This window comes from Bidens hawaiensis, unplaced genomic scaffold, assembly GCF_021521415.1.
Source record: "Bidens hawaiensis isolate Kalapana, Puna unplaced genomic scaffold, B.hawaiensis_p1.1 tig00011438_1, whole genome shotgun sequence".
Lineage (NCBI taxonomy): Eukaryota > Viridiplantae > Streptophyta > Magnoliopsida > Asterales > Asteraceae > Bidens > Bidens hawaiensis.
Window position 1 is genome coordinate 491,488 of NW_027491891.1, and position 20,150 is coordinate 511,637.

General features: G+C 37.1%; 3 pseudogenes across 1 annotated transcript; 2 read left to right on the top strand and 1 right to left on the bottom strand.

Moving 5' to 3' along the window:
- Positions 1–1,055: 1,055 nt before the first annotated feature.
- Positions 1,056–7,184, top strand: LOC143537968 (urea-proton symporter DUR3-like; annotated as a pseudogene). Its single transcript, XR_013136172.1, has 9 exons — positions 1,056–1,538; positions 1,755–1,862; positions 2,997–3,092; positions 3,183–3,265; positions 3,346–3,566; positions 4,211–4,473; positions 4,556–4,794; positions 5,555–6,204; positions 6,372–7,184. The product of XR_013136172.1 is annotated as an urea-proton symporter DUR3-like (transcript).
- A 727-nt stretch (positions 7,185–7,911) lies between these two features.
- Positions 7,912–9,259, bottom strand: LOC143537960 (protein STRICTOSIDINE SYNTHASE-LIKE 12 pseudogene; annotated as a pseudogene).
- A 401-nt stretch (positions 9,260–9,660) lies between these two features.
- LOC143537969 (large ribosomal subunit protein eL13z-like) lies at positions 9,661–19,823 on the top strand (annotated as a pseudogene).
- Positions 19,824–20,150: the final 327 nt, after the last annotated feature.

A 20,150-nucleotide genomic window follows, 5' to 3' on the forward strand; every position in this document is an offset into this window, starting at 1 on the left:
TATTATCTATAAAATTAACACATGTGGTGAATGAAATCAACCAAAAAATAACAAAGGTGGTGAATGAAATCAACCAAAAATAATTAAATTTTCAAAAAGAAATTTTGAATATTTCGTATTCAAACTATAGCTATGATTTTAAAATATTGCATTAATTATAATATTTTGTCTTGTTATTTAATTAATCTAAATTTACACTTCTAGTTAAATGTAATATTAAAATATTACATTATTACATTATTATTTAAGTATTCAAGATTAAAAATTAAAGATTAAAAGAAAGAGGAAAGATAATAATTTAATAGCACTGATGAATCTTAATTTAATATATTATTAATTTATTTTATTACCTTGAAAATTAGAGAAAACATTGATATAAATGGAAACTATGAGAATTAACCAATAGAAAAAGGGTATATGAACTTAAAGCTTATTGCTTTAATAGCATACTTAGATATGAAATCATCATAAATATCAACTACATAAATTATTCAATGACATTAAAATCACGAATGACATACCATAGACTATTTAGTGGGTGTCTAATTGATAGAACCTTGAAACCATATTATAGATGATTATCAATTAAAAAATGATATAGAAGACTTTTATAGTCAATACATGTGGCCAATGACAAGATGAGAGGTTAATTCACCAATCTTTATTATTATTATTATATTTTATCATTTTCTTAATAAGAAAAAGCATTAACTACACTAGTATTTGAGATTTTTTTATATTTAGTTCTTTATGACTCGTGATTCTTTTTAAAAATATTTTTTTCTCCATTTAGTTCAATGGTTTGAGGTTTGTCTTTTTTAATAAAGATGCATGTTTGTTTCTCACTCGGGTCAGTTTGACGGATATCTGGGTGAACAGGATGAGTGAGGGCTTTACTCCCACATTCAAACCCAACAGGGGGCGACAGGTTACGGATTCCATCAGGTTCTCGCACATCAAGAGAGTACCGCCTCATAGCGGTTGAGAAGTCAACTTTAAACATAACCCAATACAATAGGTTTATACGTGAGATTCTCCTCCATTTAAGAAAAAACAAAAATCTCAATTTACTTGAGTCAAGCTGGCACTCTGGAATTGTTACAAAGATGGTAACATTGTTATGATTTTTAATATAGTATTCAATTAATATCATCGTCATCATAATATTTAAAGATATTCTGGTTCTGATTCCATTGGGGCCCACTTTGGAATCAACCAAGCCGCTATAAATGATTAGATCCTACAGCTTGATCCTTTCACCTCTATTGTTGACTTCCAATTGTTATTTTCGTCCGTTATTTAACTTATTTGTCACTAGCTATAGTTCACTATCATCATTCAATATGTGACACACACACACACACACACATATATGATATGGCTACCTGTCCTCCCTTTGATTGTATTACCAAACCTCTGGCGACAGTTGTGTGAGACAAAGCAGCTTCTTCGCGGGTAAAGCAGTCCTGAATCAAGGTGTCGGGTACTCCGCTATTCTCGGATTCGGTGCTTTCTTCGCCTTCTTCACCTCTTTCCTGGTACGTAATAATCAGGACCGTCCCGAGAATTCCTTAAAAAATCTGGGCCCAGCTTTAAAATATATTGTTCTTGAAAAATGTATTAAAAAAGCTTAAAATACGTAGATAAATTTTAAGAAATTTGCCTCTCTTCCAGGCCGGCCCTGATACAACTTTTTTTTGCACCATGTACGATCATGTGATTAGAATTTGGGTAACGTTTATTATTAACTGCAGGTTTGGTTGGAGAAACGTTACGTTGGAGCCCGGCATACGTCGGAGTGGTTTAATACTGCCGGAAGGAACGTTAAAACTGGACTCATAGCAAGTGTGATTGTGTCTCAGGTATTGTTTTTGGGTTTCTTGTGATTGGAAACTTGAGTTGACTTTTTCGATCCTTACGGAAAAGTCTTTAACTGGGACTAAACCAAACAGGGTGATGTGATTATTGGTTGCCTAATTTACACGTGTTTATAAAATGTTTTCATTTCAACTAAGTTTAATAAATTTTATTACAAAAAGTGCATTCCAATGTGTAATTTTTTACCATAAGGTAAACTGTTTTGGTTTTTAACCCAAACCAAACCGACCAAAAACATGAGGCCCACTTAATATATAGAGTTTGGTGATAACATTATACATGTGAAAATTGGTTAACTGTTTATTCTAAAACAGGGTAGCGGTCAACGGTCAAATAACCGGTTCGACTAGTTGATCGTGTCGGGTACTACACGGTTTTCAAGCACAAAAACCCTGACTGATATAACAGGTTTTTGGTATAATCGAACTAGTTAACTGGTAAATAACCGAAAAAAAAAACTGTTTAAAAAAAATAATTAAAAAGCCTAAAACAGGTTACAATTAGCCGGTTTTTGGGCTAAAATGTAAAACTGGCTATAAACCGCCGGTTTTTCCTGTTATAAACCAGTTAGAGAAACACTGGTTACAAATCGATTAGAGAACGGTTAGAACCCGGTTAGAAACCGGTTATAGTGCACACCTCTAGGCTCTAGATAACATGTTTAGTCATTACTGGGCTGGGCCATGTAGGCCTGGTCCTAATGGGCCCATTTGATATGATAAAAAGAACAAAGTGAACCTAACATCAAAATTCGTGGTTTTGGGTTTAGTCTAAATGGTCTCGGTTCAGTTACGAGCAAAACTAACAAGTTTATCTAAACAGGTCGTGCTCGGGTCAACCTGGCGTGTTTGCGGAATGACCCGTTTAACCAGTTTAGTTTTTACATAGTCATGACTTAACTTTACTTGAGTATTTTGTTCCCAAATTTGTACTTTTACTATATTAATATGCAATACTAAATAATTTATCAGTTCAGCGAGTCGTGTTCATGTCGACCCATGCCATGTTCGGGCACATGCATTTGACATGGTCTTCTGGATCTGTTGGTTTTGACCGCTCAACTCACACTCACATGCACTTCTATCTTGTATGATCTAACACTAAACATGTCTTGATAGTGGACTTGGGCTGCTACTATATTGCAAAGTTCAAATGTTGCCTGGCAGTATGGAGTCAGCGATCCATTCTGGTACGCCAGTGGTGCCACCATCCAGGTTCTAAACTCACCACACCTTTTAACCTCCATTTCTCATGCTTTGTATGTTGCACTCTAGCCATAAACTCTTGTTTTTCTGCATAAACAGGTACTCCTGTTTGGTGTAATGGCCATAGAGATTAAAAGAAAGGCCCCTCATGCTCACACTGTTTGTGAAATCGTTAAAGCCCGGTACATTTAACTTTAATCTTCACGTTTGAGGTTGTGAATTCGAATCCTTATTATTGTTTTAAACGTGTTTTTTTATTAAGATGGGGGACGGCTGCACATCTCGTGTTTTTGGTGTTCTGTTTCATGACAAATATTATAGTAGCAGCAATGCTGCTTCTTGGTGGCTCTGCGGTGGTCAATGCACTCACCGGAGTCAATATTTATGCCGCTAGTTTTTTAATACCTCTTGGAGTGATTGTGTATACATTGGCTGGAGGATTGAAGGCCACTTTCTTGGCTAGTTATATACATTCTGTGATAGGTATCTTGCATTTTCTTTTCCTATTTAACTTTTAAGTCAAACCTATATCTTAATAGACCTGGCAGTTTATGAAACAACCCCTTGACATAAAATGGAGTTAAAAGGATTAGTGTTCCGGATTAAACGGGCACGGATCATAAATGGGTCAACATGATAAAAAATGTGTCTGAACGAGTTCAACCTAGCCCGTAATAGGTTGACACACCACTTTTATAACTTGTTCATAGAACAATGTTTTATAGTTTCACAAATTAAATATAGATTTTACTTAATGGTATATTTTATATAATTGTATAAATTGTGTCTTAGGTATTAACTTTAGTGTGTTGGGCAATAATTTTGTTAAGCGTGTTGTCTTATTGTTGTTATTGAGTTGATCGTATTTAATTGTGATAAACATGCCCGTCATTCATGCTATTGAACTGGTTACATTTAATTGTGTTAAACGTGTCGTGTAACCCCCTTGTTAAACATGTCCATGTTTGCGTTTTAAGAAAATGACACATTTAGTTAAAGTATTAAACATATCATGTTTGGGTCAAGTAGTCGTGTTAAAATGTCATATCAATCACAACTCACAACACATTTTGCCAGTTAGAAACATAAGTCTTGACTTTTGTACATCATTTTGGTCTTGTTGTCAGTGCACGTGGTGCTAGTCGTCTTCGTGTTCTTAGTCTACACAGCTAGCAGCGAGCTTGGCAGCCCGAGTGTTGTCTATAGACGTCTAGCAGAAGTCTGAAGCCGGAATAGAATGTGTCAAGAGCCCATATCCCACAATGGACAATCTTGTGGACCGGTTTCTGGAAACTACCAAGGATCTTACCTAACAATGCTGAGCTCGGGTGGGCTAGTTTTTGGTATAATCAACATTGTCGGTAACTTTGGTACTGTTTTCGTCGACAATGTAAGTTTTTACTTTTCATCAAAAGATCTGGATCACATCTAAATAGGTTTTGACTTTATAATGTTTATTTTTCTCTCTATAGGGATATTGGGTGAGTGCCATCGCCGCTAGACCATCATCGACTCATAAAGGCTACTTGTTGGGCGGGCTCGGGTGGTTTGCTGTGCCATTCTCATTGGCTACATCACTCGGGTTAGGAGCTTTAGCTCTTGACCTTCCATTAACAGCAAGTGAAGCGAGCCATGGGCTCATCCCTCCGGCTACAGCTATGGCTTTGATGGGCAAAGGGGGTTCGGTTCTCCTTCTCACCATGCTTTTAATGTGAGTTATAATTAGCCGGGCTAATTATTTGTGTCAACATCAGCTATAACCTGCACACAGCGAAAATCGTGTAACCCAAATAGCTTGTTTAACCCCTTAATCTAAACGTGTCAAATGGGTTGACTAGTGTTTGGGTGAACCTGTGAATATGCATGTCATGTTAGAGGTCATGTGTCTTACACGGTTTTGGGGTTCAGGTCGTGTTCGGATTCGTGTCAAATTTATTGGGTTCATGCTGGGTTGGACCCGCCAAGGCGTCAACCTGCGAACACGACCCGTTTAACACCACTGGGTGTAATCAAATGTGTTAACCTGGTTGTAAAAAGTGGGTTAAATGGGACAAACCTGCCAACCAAAATGCATAACGTATAATTAAACATGTCAACCCAATCACGACTGTTTAATTAAACACGTTGTCATGTTGACCTGCTTAATTAAACGGGTTAAACAATCAACCCGAACACATAAACATTTAATAAAACAAGTCATAACGAACACGACCCATTTACTGAATGGTTATATATGATAACCCAAAACTAGATTATTTCGTGTCATGTCAGAAATTACCACCCTCATTAACAATCTTCATCAAGAAACTAGACGGGGCAATCTTTATCCATTTATTTATAAATGTCGATTTGGGTTATGTTTTATCTTTAACAGTCAATAGGGCCCTAAAAAGTATTAGGCTGACCCAAACCCTTAACCCAAAACCCCCGATCCGCCCACGTGTTCTGACTTGTTAATGTTTTTGCATCAGGGCTGTAACATCTGCAGGTTCTTCCGAGTTAATCGCGGTCTCATCACTATGCACATACGACATCTACCGAACATACATCAACCCGGACGCCACAGGGAAACAAATCTTGAAAGTTTCTAGAACAGTCGTATTCTTGTTCGGATGTTTCATAGGAATCCTAGCAGTCATACTAAACAAAGCCGGGATATCCCTAGGTTGGATGTACTTAGCCATGGGTGTGTTCATCGGGTCAGCCGTGATCCCAATCGCCTTTATGCTCCTATGGCGAAAAGCCAATGCATTTGGAGCCATCTTAGGGACCATAGTCGGGTGTGTTCTCGGGATCATCACATGGTTATCTGTTACCAGTGTTGAATATGGTCGGGTCAACTTAGAGACAACAGGAAGGAATGCACCCATGCTGGCTGGGAACCTGGTCTCGATCCTAATAGGTGGTGCGGTTCATGCTATATGCAGTTTGTTGAGGCCTCAAAACTATGACTGGGAAACCACGAGGCAGATTACGATTGTTGAGAAGGAAAGGAGTGAACTCGCGGTTGATGAGTTTAAGGAGGAGAAGCTGATTAGTGCGAAGAGATGGATCGTTAAATGGGGACTCGTTTTTACGATTGTGATCGTTGTAATATGGCCTATTTTTTCACTTCCAGCGAGTAAGTTCATGATCTGGTTACACTTTTCAATGATGTGTTTGTTTTACTTCAAGATCCTTACTTTGGGATCAAAGGTTTTCGACTTCGTAACTTAATCAACCCAATCTTTAACCCGTTCAACCCGTTTAGTTTACTCATCTGACAGTTGTGTTATCTTGTGAATGCAGAGGAATTCAGCAAAGGATACTTCACCTTCTGGGCAGTTGTAGCAATAGCATGGGGTACAATCGGGTCAGCTGTGATCATCGTGTTACCTTTGGCTGAAAGCTGGCAGACAATTCAAAGTGTGATGATCAGAATGTTTACAAATGATAAACTTATTGAGAAGATTGATGAACTGAACTTGAAACTGGAAACCATAATCAAAGCTGTGCCTGATGCTGAGAGGATTTATCAGCTCGAAAAAGGGAAGATGAAGAAGGATGAATAATCTCTGCAAATCGGTCACATTTCTTAACGAGAACGAAGATGGCTGTTTATTGTTATTATTATCATCTCTCAGTTTGAAGCACATTTTAAAGGTTATTTGATTTTACTTCTGTGTTCTTGTATTTATCTTCACATAAAGTGAATAAGAAGTAACTAAATAGATCAACACCAAAGACCACCTAATAGATCAAATTTTCTCTTAATATTTTTAATTTAAGCTAGTTAACTCGTCAAGCCACGAGTTGGCTCAAGCTATTTACGAGATGAGATGAAATTCGTATTTAAATTCGTTAAGCATAACTGCATAAACGAGTCGAACCGACTATCTCATTTAACTTCAAGCCCGAGTTAAAGCTGGATTGGCTCGTTAGGCACTTCAAGCCCGAGTTGTTTAATTTATCAGATGTTGAATCTAATATATTGCTTGAAATCATGGACGTCGAGATACAATCCATGTCTTACAACCAAGTCTAAGATTTGGTTGAACTTCCTCTTAACGACAAGACTGCCAGAAGTAAATGTATTTTCAAGAAGAAAAGCGACATGGGTGGGAAAATGCATATTTATAAAGCACGGTTTTTGGCGAAACTTATGCTAAAACTCAAGAAATTGATTATGAGAAAACTTTTTCACCCGAATCCATGCTTAAGTCCGTCAAGAAATTGCCATATATATCGATGTAAACAATATTTTTTAGTGAGCAAAATTAAGTTTGTCGGGAATCTGTGTCATGTTGTTAAAACTCCATGTAATTAAAGATAGCATCCGTAATGAACAAGTGATTGCATACTTGTTGTCAACTGGCCGACATTAAGATTAAGTATTTAAGATTGATGAGGACAGAGAACAAACATTCTAATTTGGATAATACGCTAGCTAGACATGTTGACACTTCCCTAATTTAAGTAAAATAAGTTTGGCTTTTAATTTATAAAAGTAGTTGGTATTAACTAGTGATCACATGCTTCTGTTTGACTTCAGACTTTGTGTAATGATCAATCTATCATCCTTCTTGCAAATATCGGTATTTCTAGCTAGTGCAGAATTAAACACACATTTTCATTTATTTAAATTACTTCATACAATAAAAGTTACTGATTTCAAATAATTCGAGCCGGGGGTCTCACCGGAAGCAGCCTCTTTATCCCTATGGGGTAGAGGTAAGGCTGCCTACATCTTACCCTCCTCAGACTCTACCATAGCTTTGCTATTGGTGGGATATACTGAGTACGATGATGATGATGATGATGATGATGATGATGATGATGATTTCAAATAATTATGGGAGAACATATACATATCCATCACATCCTCCTATATAATAATACAACTTAAGTTTTTATCATCATTCATAGGGTGGTAACAAGATTGATCTAGTTCATGTAAACACCAACAAAGTCAGTGTGGCTCGAACCCACGTAGAGTGCATCGTTAGTCTCCTGAACCACAGCCACAGTAGTATCCAAGAACTGAGTTAGGGGTACAGTTTGGAGCACCACCGCAGTCCCATTGACCCTTAGTCCTTGTCTCGGCTTCTCTACCGCCACCCAAAACTCTCCATCATTTGCTGCCCTCTTAATATTCTTTGGGCTACCAAAGTTGGCCATGAAAACCTCATTTGTCCCATGTTTTGGTCCCTGCAGCCAATATCTATGTATTTTCTTGTTCATGTAATCCGGAACCAAAACGTACTTTCGGTCGCTACTAACGGACGGACCACCTCCACCTGAAAGCCCGCTCATCAAAACGGTCACCCGTGTAGTTCTTGGATCATATTTCAATAGCCTTTCAGTCGAGTCGGGTGTAAACCCTGGTTGTGCCATGTTTCTGCACAACATATATAAACTCTTATCAAATCTTTTATCGTAAGATACGGTGAATCAAACACAAATATAGTTATGATGAACGCTTTCTAAATTTACCTTATGCCGTAAACCAAGCTAGCATCAGTCATATAAACATTTTGGGTATATGACTCGACATCAATACCGGATAAGTACTTGTAACCACCAGAAAGTTGAGTTGCAAGACCACCGTTGAATCCTACAACTAGAAGACCGAAGAAAGCGTCGGTGATATAGAGATCACCACTCTTATAGTTAAAGATGAGAGCCACTGGTCTTCCACATGTTGGTCCTAGTTTAAGATCATTTGTACCATCACATAGTTTCTTGGTCCTGATAAAATAAAATGTGACAAAACAAATTTTACCAAATAGTTAGTAATTAACTATTTATATATATGCATGGCAAACAAACAACAATAATGATTAAAAATTATCTGCATCAAAATGTTGCAGAGATGTATACAGCTTAATTATATCATTTTCATGTAATGGTATGTAACATTGTTTTTAGTCACATACGATGATAAAATGACAATGCATAAAATAATGTGCTAGATATGAAATTTAAGCACACCTTTTAGGTGAAGTGTAAGCGAAATCAACGAACCCCGTGGCCGGATCTTTCCATTTTAGGATCCTACCATCTGCAACAGCCACGTATGGACCTTCCCCAGCACGGTCGAAAACAGCAGACTGAGGACCTGTGACACTTGGAGGCAATGCCAGTTCCTTAAAAGTTGTATAATCATTAGAGAACACATGACTTGCGCAACTCAACATTTCTGCGATCACTAGTCTATGAAGTCGTTTTTTGCAATCGATGGGCTGGGCTCTTATTTGTTAGCCCTTAAAAGGAAAATCCTGCTTGTACTTGTCAACTTCTTATATTTCATTCTCTCCCTTAGGTATTGAACCCTCACTGTCTTAGTTGGGCCGGCCCACATATGTTTAGATCAGTATACATGACAATGAATCTGAGCCGTTAAGCCAAACTCAGATATACTTACATTAACATTATTATGACATGTTACTATAAGTTAAATCTCTGCAAATATGAATGAGTTAGCTACCCAAATAACTGCCCCCTCTTATATCAAAATAGATTTTTGATAAGTTATTATTTGCACTTATTTAGTATTTCATTTTACAAGTTTCACAATGTTATCTTTTATAGAGGAGTCATGGTTAAGCACAACAATGTTATCCCATATGGCCAAATGGGCACTTCAAAAAGCATTGGCTGAATTATGTCAATATGTATGTTGTTGTTATTATTATTATTAGTTTGCCTCGTTTTTACTTTGTCTTTCTGATTTGGTGGTTCGTTACTCGTGTTATTTATGTTTATTTATAGCTCGGCAAGCGAAGGCGGTTAAAGTTTTCCCGAGGCCTGCTGGAAAACTTCGTCCACAGGTTCATGAACAAACGTTGAAATACAACATGAAACTTAGGGAGGGACGTGGATTTTCTCTTGAAGAGTTGTGATGCAGGAGGCATCCGATCCATTAAGCCGGTCCCGCCCAAATGCTTATTTTTATATATAAATATGATTGTTAGGTCTTTTGTTTTTAGTTAGTTAATTGTTTTTGAATTAAAAACTGTAAGCTTTTAAGCTTGTTTATCGAATCATTCGGTTCGAATCGTTTGAATGAAATCATTGTGTTCTTGAGCCATTTGTGTAAAGCCGTGGAATCCGTATCATTTGGTATCGGAGCTTTGGTTGTTGAAATTGCTCTACGTGAAGGCGGTTGTTTTCTTGTTCGAAGAGTCGCCGACCGAGGCATCGACAAGAACATCGGTGATTCACGTGCCCGTGTAGAAGATCGACACCCTACTCGCAGATTCGCCGACCGAGGCAGCGGTGGAGTCTATTCTGACCCACAGGATCTTAAGATGATCAAACGGCTCCGTAAACGAGTCCGAGATCTTGAAATACAACAAAAGATCACGCGGCTCCGACAGAGAATCCGAGATCTCGAGTTGAAATGGGAGATCCGCAAGACGGAAACCGAGTCGAGCACTGTCGTAAGTGTTGGGTTATTTTTGCCCATGAGAAAACCAGACAACAATCTTAACCTTCATGGGATTTATTACTATTATTATTCTATTATTATTATTATTATTATTTAATAATAAAGAAAAAAAAGAGAGTCATATTATATATTTTATATATTTGGTTTTACTTTCTTTTGTGATGTATTCTTCCGGAAAGATACACACACGAATATATATTAAAACCTATTTGGAGTGTTCCTCTTCCGCCTCTGCCGTATCAAGATTTTACGAAGAGAAGTTTTTTGTGCTCCAAGATTTTGGTGTTTCGTGAAGATAAGAGACGTGCCAAAGATTGATTCATTCTCTTGTTGGTGATACCTCTTACTCGTTACACTTTTGTAGTTTGGTTCCATATACTTGATGTTAGTTTGTACCAAGTATATGATGATTTGTGTATTCCTCTAGTTTTACCTAGAGAAGAACTTTGTATTGCTCATTATTGGTGATAATGGATTTGAAGCGGCTCTACTAGTCCCGTGGTTTTTACTCTCACCTTGAGAGGTTTTCCACGCTAAAATTATTGTGTCATATTTACTTTTATTTACCCTATTTGTTTGCATCCTCATTGGTTCATTCGGGTCGGGAAAAAGTTTAGCCAAACGAAGTTTAATTCCGCACTTTTTGTTTACCGTTTGTGGCTAGGTGGTCGTTTTTCCCAACAGAGTGGTATCAGAGCTTCGGCTCTTGTTCTTGGGTTAAGACTTGTTTGAACGATGGAAGCTAATACGGGTAGGATGGTGAGTTTGAATGGTTCTAATTATCATGTTTGGAAAGGCAAGATGGAAGACCTTCTTTATGTGAAGGATTATTATTTGCCTGTTTTTAGTACCGATAAACCTGAAAATAAAACTGATGAAGAATGGAATATTTTGCATCGGAAGGTTTGCGGGTATATTCGGCAATGGGTTGATGATAATGTTTTGAACCATATTAGCGGAGAGAGTCATGCTCGTACTCTATGGACCAAGCTTGAAGAGTTGTATGCTCGGAAGACCGGGAACAATAAGTTGTTCTTGATTAAACAGTTGATTAACTTGAAATACCGTGATGGAACTCCTGTTACTGATCATTTGAATGTGTTTCAGGGTGTTATTAATCAGCTTGCAGGTATGGGTATTAAGTTTGAAGACGAGATACAAGGTTTATGGCTTCTTGGTACGTTACCGGATTCTTGGGAGACTTTTAGGACATCGTTGTCCAACTCCGCAGCTAACGGTATTATTACTATGGAATTGGCTAAAGGTAATATTATAAATGAAGAGATGAGAAGAAAGTCACAAGGTTCCTCTTCACATTCAGATGCCTTGGTTACCGAAAGTAGGGGGGAAGCCATAGTAGAGGTCCGAGTAATAGAGCAAAGCACCGCAATAAGTCCAAAGGGAAGTTTGAAGAATATGAGTGTCATCATTGTGGTAGAAAAGGGCACACAATAAAATATTGCAGGAAACTGAAAAAGGAGAACAAGAAGGCTAATTACAACAATAAAAAGAACAACTACAAGAATGATGACGGTGATGAAGGTACTTATGAAACTAACACTGCCACCGAAGAGTTTCATATTTGTTGTGATTATGATAGGGTGAACATTGCACGCGATGATTCGAGTTGGGTTGTTGACAGTGGTGCTACTTGTCATGTGACATCACAAAGGAATTTTTATTCGTCTTATACTCCTGGTGATTTTGGGAATGTCAAGATGGGTAATAATGGGCTATCAAAGATCGTTGGTGTTGGGGATGTTTGTTTGAAGTTTGATACTGAGATGGATTTGGTTTTACACAATGTGAAACATGTTCCGGATATTAGACTTAATTTGATCTCTGCAGGCACATTAGATGATGATGGTTTCCACAGTACCTTTGGTAGTGGAATTTGGAAACTCACTCGTGGTTCGTTGATCGTGGCAAGAGGTGAAAGAACTTCAAAGTTGTACATGGCACATCCAAAGATTTCCAGAGACTCGGTTAATTCATTGACGAATTCTGATGCGACTGATATGTGGCATAAGAGACTTGCTCACATGAGTGAAAAGGGGATGTCTATTTTATTGAAGAAAAATGTCTTGTCTGGTGTGAAAGATGTTCATTTGAAAAAGTGTTCTCATTGTATGAATGGTAAGCAAAAGAGAGTTTCTTTTCATAGTCACCCGCCTCATAGAAAAGAAAGTATACTTGACTTGGTGCATTCAGACGTACGTGGTCCTATGAAGACTAGAACACTTGGGGGCTGCTTATATTTTGTCACATTTATAGACGATCATTCGAGGAAGGTATGGGTTTATACTTTAAAGTCTAAAGATCAAGTATTTGATGTGTTATAAGCAGTTTCATGCCCTAGTTGAGATACAGACTGGGAAGAAGCTCAAGTGTGTTCGTACAGATAATGGAGGTGAATACATTGGTCCTTTTAATGCTTATTGTAGAGAGAAGGGTATTCGACACCAAAGGCCACCTCCTAAGATACCACAGTTGAATGGTTTAGCAGAACGGATGAACAGAACCTTGGTTGAAAGGTTTAAGTGTTTGCTTTCACATGCAGGGTTGCCTAATTCCTTTTGGGGAGAAGCTTTACATACAGCGGTACATGTTATTAACCTCACTCCTTGTATTCCTTTGCATAATGATGTTCCAGACAGGGTTTGGAGTGGCAAAGATGTTTCGTATTGTCATTTGCGGGTCTTTGGATGCAAAGCATTTGTGCATATCCCCAAAGATGAAAGATCAAAGCTTGATGTGAAGTCTAGACAGTGTATATTCCTTGGTTATGGGCAAGATGAGTTTGGATACAGGCTATATGATCCGGTTTCAAAGAAGCTTGTTAGAAGTCTTGATGTTGTGTTTGTGGAAGACGAGAGTTTGAAAGATATTAATAAGACACAGGTAGTTCCTCAGTATAATGATGATCTCATTGATTTGGATCCTATACCTATCAGCATTCTGAGCCACAACACGAAGATGATATTCAAAATGACGAACAACATGGTACTGATAATGTTGATAATCAAGAGTAGGTAGAGTTGGATGAGGATATTCATCCCGAGTTACCAGTAGATATGCCTGCATTTGTCCCACTCAGGCGGTCTACTAGAGACCGTCAACCTTCTACTCGTTATTCGGCCGGTGAGTGCGTCTTACTCACTGATGGGGGAGAGCCCGAGTATTATAAAGAGGCCATGGAACATAAGCATAAAATAGAGTGGGTTGAAGCCATGCAAGATGAGATGAATTCCTTGTATGAGAACAATACCTTTGAGTTAGTGAAGTTGCCTAAGGGCAAAAGAGCTTTGAAAAACAAGTGGGTCTACAAATTGAAGACTGAAGAACATACCTCACGGCCTAGGTGCAAGGCAAGATTGGTGGTCAAAGGGTTCAGTCAAAGAGAGGGATTGATTTTGATGAGATTTTTTCTCCAATTGTGAAGATGAGTTCCATCAGGGTGATCCTTGGTTTAGCTGCTAGTCTTGATCTTGAGGTTGAGCAAATGGATGTCAAGACAGCATTCCTTCACGGTGATCTCGATAAGGAGATCTATAAGGAGCAACCTGAAGGCTTTCAGGTTAAAGGTAAAGAAGATTATGTTTGTAAACTTCATAAAAGTCTTTATGGCTTGAAGCAAGCACCGAGACAGTGGTATAAGAAATTTGAGTCAGTTATGGGGAAGCAAGGCTACCGAAAGATTGCGTCTGATCACTGTGTTTTCTTTAAGAGGTTTGGTGATGATGATTTTATCATTTTATTGCTTTATGTTGATGATATGTTGATTGTTGGCAAGAATGCGGAAAGAATTGTCCAGCTGAAGAAAGAGTTAAGCAAGTCGTTTTCTATGAAAGACTTGGGCCAGCTAAGAATATTCTTGGCATTCGGATTACTAGAGATAGAGCTTCAAAGAAGTTACACATGTCACAAGAGCAATACATTGAAAAGGTGCTTAGCAGATTCAAGATGTCTAAAGTTAATGTGGTTAGTACACCTCTTACTCCCAACTTTAAGTTAACTGAAAAAGATTACCCTTCTTCTGAGAAAGAGTTTGAAGAGATGGATGGTGTTCCATATGCATCAGCGGTTGGAAGCTTGATGTATGCAATGGTATGTACACGGCCTGATATTGCCCATGCAGTAGGTGTTGTTAGTCGGTTCTTGTCAAATCCGAGTAAGAAGCATTGGGAAGCAGTTAAGTGGATACTTAGATATTTACGAGGTACTTCCAAATTGGGTATAACGTTTGGAAATGGGGAGCCGATGCTTGTTGGTTACACGGATTCTGATATGGCGGGAAATAAGGACAACATGAAATCCACGTCTGGATATTTGATGTTATTTGCAGGGGGAGCCGTGTCATGGCAGTCAAGACTGCGTTGCTTTGTCTACTACCGAGGCAGAGTATATGGCAGCAACAGAAGCATGCAAAGAATTATTGTGGTTGAAAAGATTTATGCAAGAGCTTGGCTTTATGCAACAGCGCTACGTGGTTCTTTGTGATAATCAAAGTGCTATTCACCTTGCTAAGAACTCTATGTATCATAAGAGAACAAAACATATTGATGTGAGGTATCATTGGATTAGAGATGCTATTGAAGACAAGTTGTTTGAACTTGATAAAGTTCATACTGATGATAATTGTTCCGATATGTTGACCAAAGCTTTGGCAAGGGAGAAGTTGAAGATTTGTTGCTCACTCGCTGGGGTGATGAGTTCTTTCTCATAGACAAAAAGGGGGAGATTTGTTGGGTTATTTTTGCCTATGAGAAAATCCGACAACAATCTTAACCTTCATGGGATTTATTACTATTATTATTCTATTATTATTATTATTTAATAATAAAGAAAAAAAGAGAGTCATAATATATATTTTATATATTTGGTTTTACTTTCTTTTGTGATGTATTCTTCCGAAAAGATACACACACGAATATATATTAAAACCTATTTGAAGTGTTCCTCTTCTGCCTCTGCTGTATCAAGATTTTACGAAGAGAAGTTTTTTGTGCTCCAAGATTTTGGTGTTTCGTGAAGATAAGAGACGTGCCAAAGATTGATTCATTCTCTTGTTGGTGATACCTCTTACTCGTTACACTTTTGTAGTTTGGTTCCATATACTTGATGTTAGTTTGTACCAAGTATATGATGATTTGTGTATTCCTCTAGTTTTACCTAGAGAAGAACTTTGTATTGCTCATTATTGGTGATAGTGGATTTGAAGCGGCTCTACTAGTCCCGTGGTTTTTACTCTCGTCTTGAGAGGTTTTCCACGCTAAAATTATTGTGTCATATTTACTTTTATTTACCCTATTTGTTTGCATCCTCATTGGTTCATTCGGGTCGGGAAAAAGTTTAGCCAAACGAAGTTTAATTCCTCACTTTTTGTTTACCGTTCGTGGCTAGGTGGTCGTTTTTTCCCAACAGTAAGGGATGAAGGTGACGGCGAAGAGGAGCATCCGTTTTACTATCACCCTCCCCAGTTCTTTGAATCGATCTATCCAAAAAGCGTGTCAGAAGACAACCCTGTCTTTGATGAAGACGGAATTGATTTCGACGAAGAAGAATGTCGACTTGTGAAAAATATTCTTAGCGGAGTTCCAGTGACGAATCAATTTCGAAGATTTGTAATGTTGGTGACGAAGAAGATTGTGGCAGTAGCCTTACGGTGGTGATATGTGGACCGATGATTATTGGTGATGGTGAGGTAGATGGTGGTGAGCTGCAAAAGTTGGAGGCTACCGGTGTTGATGTGGTGATTTTGGAAGTTCCATTTAATCCGGTGGAACATATGGAATGTTTGAAATTGGTATATCACTCGACATTATCTCCTAGGAAGGTGGAATTTCTAATTGGAGATGATTTTAAAATTGATGAAATGTTGAATATTGAGGAGGATTCTTTGGAGATTCAAAATCATTTGTCAAAGATAAATCCTTGTATTGAGAAGGTTGACTTTTCAAATATTGTGGGTGGCGTAGATATTATTCAAGAAGAAGAAAACCCATGGAAGGGTTTTTTACAAAACACTAATTTTTATATGGTTAATAATGCCATTTTTAAAGATTTGCATGCATCAAGGTTAGAAGTCAATCAAATATATCTTAAAAATGCACAAGATATAATGGGGTCAGTTCTTAAATATGCAAGCAAAGAAATATTATCAAGATCGCATAAATTTTAGAAAGTGGAAAGCGTATCGATGCTCCCTTTGAACCTAGTGGTACAAGTCTAGAGTCGGACGAGAGATTAGTAAAGCTGAACTATTTGAGCAGGTCATCATAATAATAAATCAGGATCGGGTTGATTTTCCATTTGATCCAGGTGGATTTAAGCCAGAGACAAAACTCGAGGACTAGTATTTTTTCAAAAGGGGGAATAAAATGACGGCTTTACTCAAATGGCTCAAGAACACAACGATTTCATTCAAACGATTCGAACAGAATGATTCGGTAAACAAGCTTAAAAGCTTACAATTTTTAATTCAAAAACAATTAACTAACTAAAAACAAAAGACCTATCATATTTATATATAAAAATAAGCATTTGGGCCTGCCGGGCCGGCTTAATGGATGGGATGCCTCCTGCATCAAGTTGGAAGTAAGATGATTCGTATAATTTAGTATCACATAACAATTATAGTCTCTTTTTGGAGCTTGCTAGTAGGTCTGTAAACGAACTCGACAAACACGAATGAAGATATGTTCATGTTGGATCGTTTAACCATTGCCGGCCCTTATGCTTTACCAACCCAAGCATTAGCTTGGGGCCACCACTTTTTTAGGGCCTCAAAACTATAAGTATATATTCATCACATTTAGTCTAATTCTTGCATAGTATTGATACGTGTAGTGCATGTATACATGTTACATGATCCTTTCCATAATTCATTCTTGATAAATTTTATGCTCTAAAGATCAACTTCGTTATAGTTTTTATGGTAGAGGAATTGATTTATCAACGTTTCACTGGTGATCGTTTAGAATGCTAACAAATTTCATGTTTTGTTTAATGAAAAATAGGTCCATATTTTGTGAATTTAATTACTTTTTTTAAAACGAAGAATTTTTTGTTAAGTCTTAACGTCTATGTAACTTGAACCATGACTTCCACCTCTCAAACCCAGGTCGTTGTCTAATATTGATCCATGTTTCAACTTGTTAGCTTTTTAGCAGAATTATGATTTATTTTTCACGAAAGGTCTTCCTTTTAGAATTCGCTTTAGGGCACCAAAATCGTTGGACCGACCATGCGTTTTAACTTTAACTTAACACAAACCATAATTATGAAAAGCGCTCGCTTGTCAGGCCTAGGCGGTATTTTCAGGCTAATTATATGGTAAAGGCACTATTCTAGGAGCCAATATTGGCATTTGATATTTTTTTGGATTTATAAAATTTCTTTTGATTTGTTTTGCCTTATCTCTTAACATATTTAAAAGATTTACCTAAACATAAGCGGATTACCATAATCAGATCCAATCTCTCTATATAATCAAATCAATCGATAGTTCTGCTTCATCATCTCTTGAAGGAAGAACAAGGTTAACATGAGCAACAATCGACGAATGGTTAGTAACATAAAAACATGTTTATTTGTTGATTTTATTTATTAACAGTGCTCATGGTTTTTAAAACTTTCAATATTTAATTATTCGTTAAACAATGACAAATTAATACTTGTATGAAGATGCTCATGTTTTTTAAACTACAATTTAATTTAGTTTGTTGGAGGTAATTATCTGAACTTCAACTTGTCTGTAAGGTTAATTCCCATGATTTTTAAATTCATAATAAGAGTGCTGTTAAGTTCATGGGGCTATTTGTTAAGTTCCCACCCAGAACCTTTCTAAAAATCCCAGATTAATTAATTAAACACGTATCAATACAGACTTCTGAACTTAACAAGTCATGGGATGTCTTTTCATTGATGATGTATACTATTTTGGTTTGTTGTTGATAAGTCATGGGCTATCAGTTAAATTGTCCAGCTTTGAACCTTTTTGACATCTGGTTTTCAAGTTTTGAACTAAGTTATTTGAGTTTTGGTATTTTACCTATGTTATTTGAGTTTTGGAGCACATAATATATTTTAACTTTTTTTTAAGTAGGCTTTTTTAGGCCCTTGTTTTTTGGCGCCTAGGCCCCAAACGAGGTCTTGCGTCTTGAGTGCACCAAACACACTTAATAACTATGTCACGGACACGAATAATAATTAATTGAAAGAATTTTGTTCATGTTCATTAGTTGAGAAAATTAACATGATGTGTCTGTCCATGTTCATTCGTTCTAGACAAACAATTCACCAACATAAATGAACATAAATGAATATAAAACACAACATAGTTGTCAATAGCGAGAATAGCGCGCTATAGGTTCTTTCCCGCTATGGCGCTATTTGATGTATAACCCCTTAGTAGCGTGACATAGTGATAATTATGCCTTTTTTTTAAATATTAAAAACCGTATTTTTAGGTATTAAAACCGATTAACCAACACTAAACTCAACCATTCATAAACTCTATTTTGTGAACGATTAAAACATATGTTCATGTTTGTTCGTTTAACCAAGTGAACACAAATTCTTGTGCATATTTGTTTGTTTTCTAATTAAATGAACGTAAACGAACTTTCTGCCGAACGGCTCACTTACAATTGCTACAACATGTGAACTTTCTTAGCTAGATTACTTTATACGGTCTCGAATTGTACATTTTTCTTTTGCTGTGAAGTTCATTATTTTTGTAAAAATAGGCTGCCGGTATTCCAAAGAAACTTGCTCCAATTATTGGTATAGCAGTGGACTCTTTTATATAATACCGAGTTAAATTTTTTTGTTGATCAGGTGTGGGGTGACTCTACACCAGAGGAGCTTGCAACTGCTACTCAGTTTCGAGGTCCAGTGTTGCCTATGTTTAGGGTGAAGCCAGCTATAGAATTTGTGAAGATTACTGAAGAAATGAAGTCGTTTAATGCGTATGCAACACTTCGTCTTCAGAGAGCAAACAAACGCCATTTGGGCGCACGGTTGAAGAGAGCTGCAGAGGCTGAGAAAGAAGAAAAGAAATAGGTTAAAGAGCCTTAGCCACTTGGTTATGTTTTGAATTTACAGAAATTTTGTTTAAAAGTTGAGATTTTATTACCAAACTTATGTTTTTGAAATGGGAAATTCAGAATTTAATCATTTGGGTTTTATTGTCTGCTGATTTTGTTACTAGATGAATTCTGGTTTGAGTATTACTGTACTTGAGTTTAGTTTGTTAGTTTATTGTTAAAGTTAGCTGGTTAACCTGACTAAATCAGCTAGGTAGTTAGTTATGTATTTCTTTGGAATTGACAAAACATAATAAAGAAATTGTTCTCTCATTTCTTTCTATATTATCATGGTACCAGATTCAATTACGCTATAACTATTAGACGTCAATCGTGTCTGATAATCTGATTGGCAAGGAGAGTGTATTCCAAGGAGTATTATGTTGCGGTCACCAAGGACGTGGATATTCGATAACCTTATGAGCTTTGGGTCCAACTTCGTGGTTTTATAAAATCCATGGGTTTGAGTAATGGTTAACCACTTTCGAGGGACCGTTGACACAGATGTTAATTATATGATCATATCTGTATTTGGCATTGTAATATGCA